The sequence below is a fragment of the Prionailurus bengalensis genome, chromosome D1, assembly GCF_016509475.1.
Source record: "Prionailurus bengalensis isolate Pbe53 chromosome D1, Fcat_Pben_1.1_paternal_pri, whole genome shotgun sequence".
NCBI lineage: Eukaryota > Metazoa > Chordata > Mammalia > Carnivora > Felidae > Prionailurus > Prionailurus bengalensis.
In genome coordinates this window covers 9,492,119-9,500,976 of record NC_057346.1, presented here as the reverse complement: position 1 = coordinate 9,500,976, position 8,858 = coordinate 9,492,119, and positions in this window count along the sequence as shown.

Sequence of the window (8,858 nt, the reverse complement as noted above, 5' to 3'; positions counted from 1 at the left end):
GTGACAAGTTCCTTCCGCCCTCTCTGACCCTTTCTCACGCCTGGAGCCTGTGTACCTTCACCCTTCCAGTCCCCTTGGCATTTACAAGAGCCCTGTCAGGTTGGCATTATTACAATTATGATGATGAGCAAACAAGTGCAGACCGCTTAAGAGACTCGCCCAAGGTCACTTCTAAGAAAGCCAGAGTGAGAACGAGGTGTCACGCTGGGATTGAGTCTCCTGTGTTGAAAACCTCTCAGCCAAGGGGCGCCTGGGTGGCTCAGTCGGTTAAGCGTCTGACTTCGGCTCAGGTCATGATCTCGGGCTTCGTGGTTCGAGCCCTGCGTTGGGCTCTGTGCTACCAGCTCGGAGCCTGGAGCCTGCTTCGGATTCTGCGTCTCCCTCTCTCTCTGCCCCTCCCCTGCTCATACTCCCTCTCTCTCTCTCTGCCTCTCTCAAAAATAAATAATAAAGACTAAAAAAATTAAAAAAAAAAAAAAAACCCTCAGCCAGGACCCCTGGGCCTGTGGAGACCCTGAGCCTGTCCTTTGGCATCGTAATCACTGCATTTTTCCAAACTAAATTCCTGTTCTCTGGTGATACCAGCTGGATATTTGCATACTATATCTCTGAGAACAATCTCAGGCCAAAACTCTGACATTTTACGAGAGGTTGGCTAATTATATGAGGCACCATTGGTCTGCTGCCACGGAACAGTTAGGGTAGAGTGACTATTTCAGAGGGTTGTAAAAATTCCCTGGACAGTTATTGCCAAAAAAGTTCTCAGTGGACTGCACAGTGTTTTTATGGAGACATTTTTTGGAAGGGTGGGTCTGGCTTTAGGGAGTGTCTCTAAAGAATAGTCTTCCTTGGTCTGGGGTTTTGACTTTGATCAGTTCAGTCTTAAATCAACTTTATTCTCAAGTACTTGGCTGACCAGCCTGTAGCTTCAAAGCCCCAGTCAAGTGAAGGCAACACAGGGTTGGGCCAGAGAGTGGAGGGTAGTTCCAGTATAATTGGGGTTCTCCCCTGAGTTGCAGAAATTGGGCTGTCCCCTTAAACATGGCGGTCCAGTGGATCAAACAAGAATTTTATTTTTTTTTCTCCAGCAATTGTAGGAACGAGTCAGCGTGGTTGGAGGAGAGGCTGTGGCTTCCATAGATGCAACCTTAGCAAGGTTTTCTTCCCTTGGCCTTACACTTGTTAGCAGAAGGGCATGGAAGTTTATCGCTGTGAGAGGCCAGGGAGCAAGAAGTCGGCCCTTCTTGGCCCTCTGCACGGGGCCAGGAGGAGCAGATTTCTGCAAATCGGGCCTCACGGAGGTCCAAGACCTCAGCTTAATCTTACCTTGCCCAACGGCCAGCTTGCAGAGTCATGTATAATCCCCACCCCACTCGGTGAGAGGACGTCGTGGCAAGAGGGGAAGGGCATGGGTAGAGGAGTCGGGCCTAGAGCTGGAGACACAGTGGCCAGTTCTGAAGACATGTGACTGGGGCTGGGGAGCTGGCTGACTCTTCTTTCCATTCCTTCACTCCCAAGGGGAATGCCATCCCTCCCGAGCTTCCCGTGCTGAAGTAGAAGAAATACTGAACAAAGAATTTCTCACAATCCTCCTTGAAGAGAAGGTAGCCCGTCAAAAGGTACAAACTTCGAGTTATAAAATAATGAAGTCCTGGGGCGCCTGGGTGGCGCAGTCGGTTAAGCGACCGACTTCAGCCAGGTCACGATCTCGCGGTCCGTGAGTTCGAGCCCCGCGTCGGGCTCTGGGCTGATGGCTCGGAGCCTGGAACCTGTTTCCGATTCTGTGTCTCCCTCTCTCTCTGCCCCTCCCCCATTCATGCTCTGTCTCTCTCTGTCCCAAAAATAAATAAACGTTGGAAAAAAAAAAAAGAAAAGATAAAATAATGAAGTCCTGGGAACACGGTCTACAGCGCTAAGGATACTGCATTGCAGATTTGAACGTTGCTAAGAGAGCAGTCCTTAAAAGTCCTCAAAAGTTCTCATGAGCCAGAAAAAAGCTTTTTTTTGGTAACTACGCGCGCTGTGGATGTTAACTAGACTTACCTGCCGTGATCGTTTGGCAATGTGTACAAATACCGAATCCCCAATCACTGCGTTGTGTACCTGCAACCAATATAATGTTATACGTCAGTTATACCTCAAACAAACAAACAAAATAAAATAAACAAATCAGAGTCTCAATCCTCACCCTAAACCTATTGAATCATTTTAACAAGATTTCCCCTCAGGTGATTCATATGCTCATTAAACTTTAAGAAAAAAGGGGGGACAGAAAAGAAAAACGTAAAGGTAACCCAATAAGCCCTTCGCAGCACAAGCTGCCAAAATCCATCAAATTCTTTGAGTGTGAGCGGTTCCCCTCCCCCACCCGCGGGTTCAGGGGTCCCTGCGGAGGAGGGGGGCTCCTGTGGTTCCTGGAGGAGGCGGGGTGCATCCCACAGGGGGTGCTTCAGCAGACTCACACTTGTTCCTTCTGTTTGATCAGCATCTGTGACACGTTCTTGGAATAGACTCCTTACTTTTCTTCTTTCCCTCCTTTCCCCCACCCTCTTTCCCTTTCTCTCTCCTCCTTCTTTCCACTTCCTCTGCCTCCTTGGTTCTCCTTTTTTCTATCTTCCGGTCCCCAACTTTCCCCCTTCCTTTCTTCCTAGACATTGATTTTGGTCCCTCCTCCTGACAATCTCACCTCCTTAACAGAACTGTGGGCTCCCGAAGCTGGAGACCACGTCCTGACCTTGCACCCCACCTGGCAGATGCAGAGACTTTCTAGAAGTATTTGTCAGCCTGGTTCTCAGTGAGGCTGTGTCCTTCCTGGCCAGTGCCTGTGCTGCAGAGACCACGACAGAGGCACTGCTCTCCCCTCCAAGCCTTCCTGGGCCTCCTTCTTTGGCTGTGGCTCTGCCTCTCGGGCAGCTTCAGTAGGCGCTGATAGCCTGTCTCTGCCCTGGATGGCTTGTCCTGTCTTCTACAGCCCAATGTTCCATCCACAGACCCTTGTTTCCACTGCAAAGTCCCTTTTCTGGAACCGAACAAGCAAGGTTAGAGCTCCCCTTTGCTGCGTTTCTTTATTCCCCTGACGGAAGCAATTCTTAGTGGCCAATGAGAAAACTAAAAAAGCCTGAGCCTTAAGTTTCTGACTCAGACTGTCTGAAAAAATAACACAAAGTAAAAAATGAATTTGCTGAGCTCTACCCACAGGATATTATCCACACAAACATGTATCATCATCCACACTTGAAGGGCAAAATCTTGGCGTTTCGTAAGGACTGTGCCCACGATGCAGAGATGCATGGGGGCGGGGGCTCAGGAAGCCTTAAGGTTAAACAGCTAATGGCAGTGGTGCCCTTGCTATGAGGCAGGCACCAAGCTAGCTGTTTCACGGACGTCCTCATGGAGTCCCCCAACAACTGTGGGAGGCGAGCAAGTGTTATTTACATGCCCATTGTACAAAGGAGAACACTGAGGCTTAGGAAAGACTAAGTCGTTTAGTGAAGGCTTCCATGCCTTGGGATTCAAGTCAGAGATGACCCTGGTTGTAGCCCCTCTATTATACTACCTCTGAAAGGAAAACCACAGTGTCGACGTTTAGAAAGGCTATAGGATTAGACAGATTATGTTTGAATTGTGGTCTTCTAACTAATTGGCGTGGGCCTTTGGCTCAAACTCCGGATTTCAGTGGTCTCATCTATAAAACGGGATAACAACACGTAGCCCGCTGGTTGGTCATGGGGGCCAGATGAGACAGTGGGTAGGTGGTCTTGCCGACACAAAGCAACTGGGGAGCCCCATCTAGCTGATGTCAGCAGAAACACGATTTTCTCCTGAAGTGCAGAGAACACATAAAACCCAGGTAGGCATAGAAGTCTTTCCCGAAGGCTTCAAGGATGACATCTGTGCCCTTGATGATGCTCTCAGAATCCCCACTCCCTCCAAGGCAGGATGGCCCTTGTCTCAGTGTCTCAGAACATTTGGAAAGGTCTTGGAGGTTCTGGGCATACCATGGGACCTGACTTCCTGGGATGACCTCCTCATCATCCAGAAAAATAGCATCCCACAAGTCATCCCCAGGACGAAAACCAATGTTGAAGAGGTTTTCTGAATGAGTGGGTTTTACCCCAATGATTGGTGTGCTTTGGGCACTACATGGTAGCCCGGAGAGGTTAGAGTCCTTGTCCAACGTTACAGAGCAAATGAGTAAGTGGGGGATCCAGGAATCAAACCCAGGTCCGTCTGGCCCGAGGGCTCTAAAGTCTGGGCTGTCCTGCTCTCTGAAGAGACCATGAGGTCAGTGTCTGGGAAGCTGGACTCCTACTCCCCGCCCCCGGGCGGCTGGAAGGGGACCTACAGAAATGCACGCACCTGTCCCTGCGGTTGGGTGGAGGGAACACCGGGGCCCAGGCTCCGCATGGCTGACCAGGTTGGAAGGCGCCCTCACGTCCTCCGCAGGAGAGAAAACTAGCCTTGGAAAAGGGCAGCCGAGCCCATCGTAGCTCTGCTCCTTTCTTTCGTCCCCGCAGAGCGCTGGGTGCAGAGAGGAACGCTTGGCCTTTTCATCTCCTAATTCACAAAGCCTGGCTGCCGCGCAGCGCATAGAACCCTGGGAAGGGAGCCTGAAAGAGGCCGCAGCGGGTACTTGCGGTGCGGGTGTACCTCTGCTCACGGAGCAGTGGCCCGGGTACTTGTGGATGGTCCGGCTCCTCAAACCCAACTCAAAGGGGCTGCTGCTGGGACCGGGGCGCTCAGAGAAGGAGAGCTGGCTCAGGAGCTCCAGGGGACACTTCTGCCACACTCATCTCCGGAGACCCTCGGTTCCCCGCCTCGGCTGCCCTGGGCCCGGACTCCAGTGAAAGTGTAGCTGGAGTCCTGGCTGTGTTTGTCTGTTTCAGGTAAAGGGCGGTGTGCAGAAAGATTTGCTGAGACCAGGGAGGTGCTCAGGCTGAGAAGGGCTTCGGCTGGAGCCATGTCCCCCATACAGGGCTGTCTTCCATGCCCCCCATTGCATGTGCTTGCCTGTCGCCAGGGCAGTTTGAGGCTCACCGTGTAGGAGCAGGCTGCCGGAGAAGGAAGAAGCATTTCTGCGGCTTTTGTCAAGGCCAAAGAGCGCGTAAAATGAAGACACCAGAAAGTGAGCTCTCCCACCCGCCTGGCTCAATGCCTCAAGTGGATGTAAGAAGAATGTCCCCCAGGGAGAGCATGGCAGGAGCTTTTTTTAAGCCTGACACTGTGTTCCCAACCATTGACCAGTCCCTTTGCAGCAAGAAGAAAACAGGAGCCACACACAGAAAACGTCATAGAATATGAGAATTTCCATGTGATGCCAGACCTGTGATCTCTCCAGGTCAGAATTCGCTGATAATAATGATGAACACGGGAGGTGGGGGGAGGATGTTCACTATTGGCCAAGACCCATGCTTTTAACGAATTTTAAAACAATGTCATTCAATAACCTCATGAGGTTGGAAGAGCTACCAAAAGTGGGGTTTTGTGTTTGTCCCGTAAAGAGTCCTCAAAAATTAGGCACACCCTTTTGCCTCTTGCTCTGACCCTCAACCAGCTCTTTTTCAGTAGCACATTGTTGACGCTTAACAAACTTATGTGCAATAAAGATTGTTGGACTGAGAAAGTCCACTGTCTTCCCTACTGAAAGATGGCAGTGTCCTTGGGCAGGGTACTTTGCTACTCTGGACTCAGTTTCCTCGTCTGTGGAAAGAGGGTTGATGGGACAAAACCACTGTTCAACCCTGGCTGTGTATTAGGATCTTCTGAGGGAGTTTAAAAAAATACTAAGGCTTATTCATAGAAACCTCCATACACCCGCGATACGTGAATACATGCCTGAAGAAAATAGTGAAGATTGAGCAAGATCCATGGTCTAGTTAGCTCCAGATAGAGGGTGTGCATTGTTTTGTAACTATAATTTCAAAATAAGGAGTTAAAAAAATCCTAATGCCCAAAGGGATTGTGATTCATTGGTGTGGGGTTTGGACGTCAGCGTTTTTTACAACCTCATCAGGTGATGGTAACGTGCAGCCAAGGGTTGAGAACTACTGAACTAGGTGATCTCCGTGTCCCTTTCCAGCCCTAAAATATTATCAGCCCAATTAATCTCGACCCCTCTTGAAACTATTTAAATGTTCAACTTGTAGGGGTAATTTTTTTTAAATGCATTACCTGCTATGTGAAAACTTTTTTTTTTTATTTGTCCTAAAGTTACCCCTTATTTGACGGACCCAAGCTCTTGCCTGCTTCCCTTGCAGGCATTGTTATCCCCTGGCCGTATCTTGGAGCGGCCGCTTCTCAACTGATCCCTTCCTGGGGTTCCCGCTGCCGGTGGGGCCACCGCACGGGCTGCAGACAGCTTCCAGTTTGCTCTGGACCACAAGTTCCTGCAGCTGGTGCCACCAGCACTGCTCAGGTTTCGGCAGAGAGGGCGGATGCTTCCCTTTAAAGTGCCTTCACTTTATCCTCTGTACCTCTACTCAAAGCTCTATGGGGAACCAGATGTCCTGAACAGCTGGGGTTACTATAGGAATTGTAATGTGACAGGGTGCATCTTCAAGCAATGCTGAATGGGACTGTGCTCCCACAGTCTGACAGGAAAGGTCCCCCAAATTGGACCTCTCACAGGAAGCCCACTTGAGGATGCTCCCCAATTCTTTAAAAAAATTTTTTTTGATGTTTATTTAGTTTTGAGAGAGAGACAGAGAGACAGAGTGTGAGCAGGGAGAGACAGAGAGAGAGACACACACACAGGATCCGAAGCAGGGTCGGGCTCCCAGCTGTCAGCACAGAGTCCGATGTGGGTCTTGAACTCACGAACCGTGAGATCATGACCTGAGCCAAAGTCAGACGCTTAACTGACTGAGCCACCCAGCTGCCCCAGACGCTCCCCAATTCTTAATCTGGATCCTCTGTCTTCTGATGGATCCTCCTCTCAGAAAATGTCTCCTTCTTTGCACAACCACAATGAAATTCTTACCTTAGCTCCCCTTTAGGGTGACTGTCACCTAGCCACAAATTGGTCTCTCCCTAGGATTCACCACTTCCCCTCATCAGGACAATCCTGGGACTTGAGTAACCGTAGCAGTGCTCCTCTTGAAATCTGGTTGATCCAACCAAGAATTGCACAGGAGGGGAGGGACGTGGTGGCCTCGAAGCTGGGAGGGAACTGGGTGCTCCAGATCCATTCCTGACAGGCTAAGGGTAGATGTCTCCTCTTTCCTATCCAGATGGCAACGAATGGGTTCTCTCTCTCTCTCTCTCTCTCTCTCTCACACACACACACTCTTCTACATTTGCCAAGGACCAGCAGCATGTTCTCTATCCATTTAATTTAAGCAAGAAAAACTATTTTCTAAGTGGATGCTGATTCCTGCCCTCAATGCATTTGATGCTTAATTATAACGCAAAACTGTGTCCTCTCAGATTTTTTCATCCTTCCAACTGCTAAGTCTTGCCCAGAGGCCTATTGGAACCTAAGACATGGGGCCACTTATGCTACCTTTTAAGGCACAAATCCACGTGGCTCTGAAGACCAGAGCTAAAATCCCAGCTCCAAGACCTTGAGGTACCCCAAAGACCAAATCTCCTTCAGGCAGGGCATCTCCGTACCTTCATCTGTAAGGGCAGGGGAGGCAGGACAAGAGTCAGTTACTTTTTTGAGAAGCCCTTCCGGACGTTGTGCTGGGGTTATTTAGGGTTTGAGGATTTGGAAATGGTGGTGAGTCCATATTTATTTTAATCCATATTGTTCACAACTTTGACTGGCTTTGATTCCGGACTGAATATATGATTTTTAAAACCATTTCCGGGGCGCCTGGGTGGCTCAGTCGGTTAAGCCGCCGACTTCGGCTCAGGTCATGATCTCGCGGTCCGTGAGTCCGAGCCCCACGTCGGGCTCTGTGCTGACAGCTCAGAGCCTGGAGCTTGTTTCAGATTCTGTGTCTCCCTCTCTCCGACTCTCCCCCATTCATGCTCTGTCTCTCTCTGTCTCAAAAATAAATAAACGTTAAAAAAAATTTTTTTTTTTAAAATTAAACCATTTCCTATCAAAAGGTAGCACCCCCTTCACCCCCTCCTCACCATCCCCTCTTCTCTATATGTCACTCCCCGACATCCACTTGTAGCTCAGGCCAGCTGCCAGGATGTCACCACGCTGGGCCATCGCTTGAGGCAATAATTACCAAATGGTCACTGCCTTCAACTTTGTCTCAGGCTCCAAGGGTTGACCCCAAATTTAAGTTTCCCAAGAATTTGGAAATTAGTCTATGCCTACTCTCCCTGAACTTCTCCCCATTTTATGTTTTTGAAGTCACATATCCTCTTACCTGTCGACTGCATTTTGAGGGCACATAGTCAACCATGCACACAGTAAGTGCTTAATTAACATTTTGTTGATTTTTTTTTAATTTTTTTTCTTTTTTCAACGTTTTTTATTTATTTTTGGGACAGAGAGAGACAGAGCATGAACGGGGGAGGGGCAGAGAGAGAGAGGGAGACACAGAATCGGAAATAGGCTCCAGGCTCCGAGCCATCAGCCCAGAGCCTGACGCGGGGCTCGAACTCCCGGACCGCGAGATCGTGACCTGGCTGAAGTCGGACGCTTAACCGACTGCGCCACCCAGGCGCCCCTTGTTGGATTAATTGAATGGTTCTGAATAACAAAATTATTCATTCAGTGACCCTCCCATTTATAATCTTATTAAATGCCTCTGTGGTGTGAGGAGAGGGGTACAGATGTACATACAAGAGATCCAGTTCCAAACAGATGATTCCTCCAGGTATAATGCATGGAAAGTATGCAAAGGGCATTGGATGTTCAGACCTCCTGGGTTGGAGAACTCTTCCTGATGACGGGT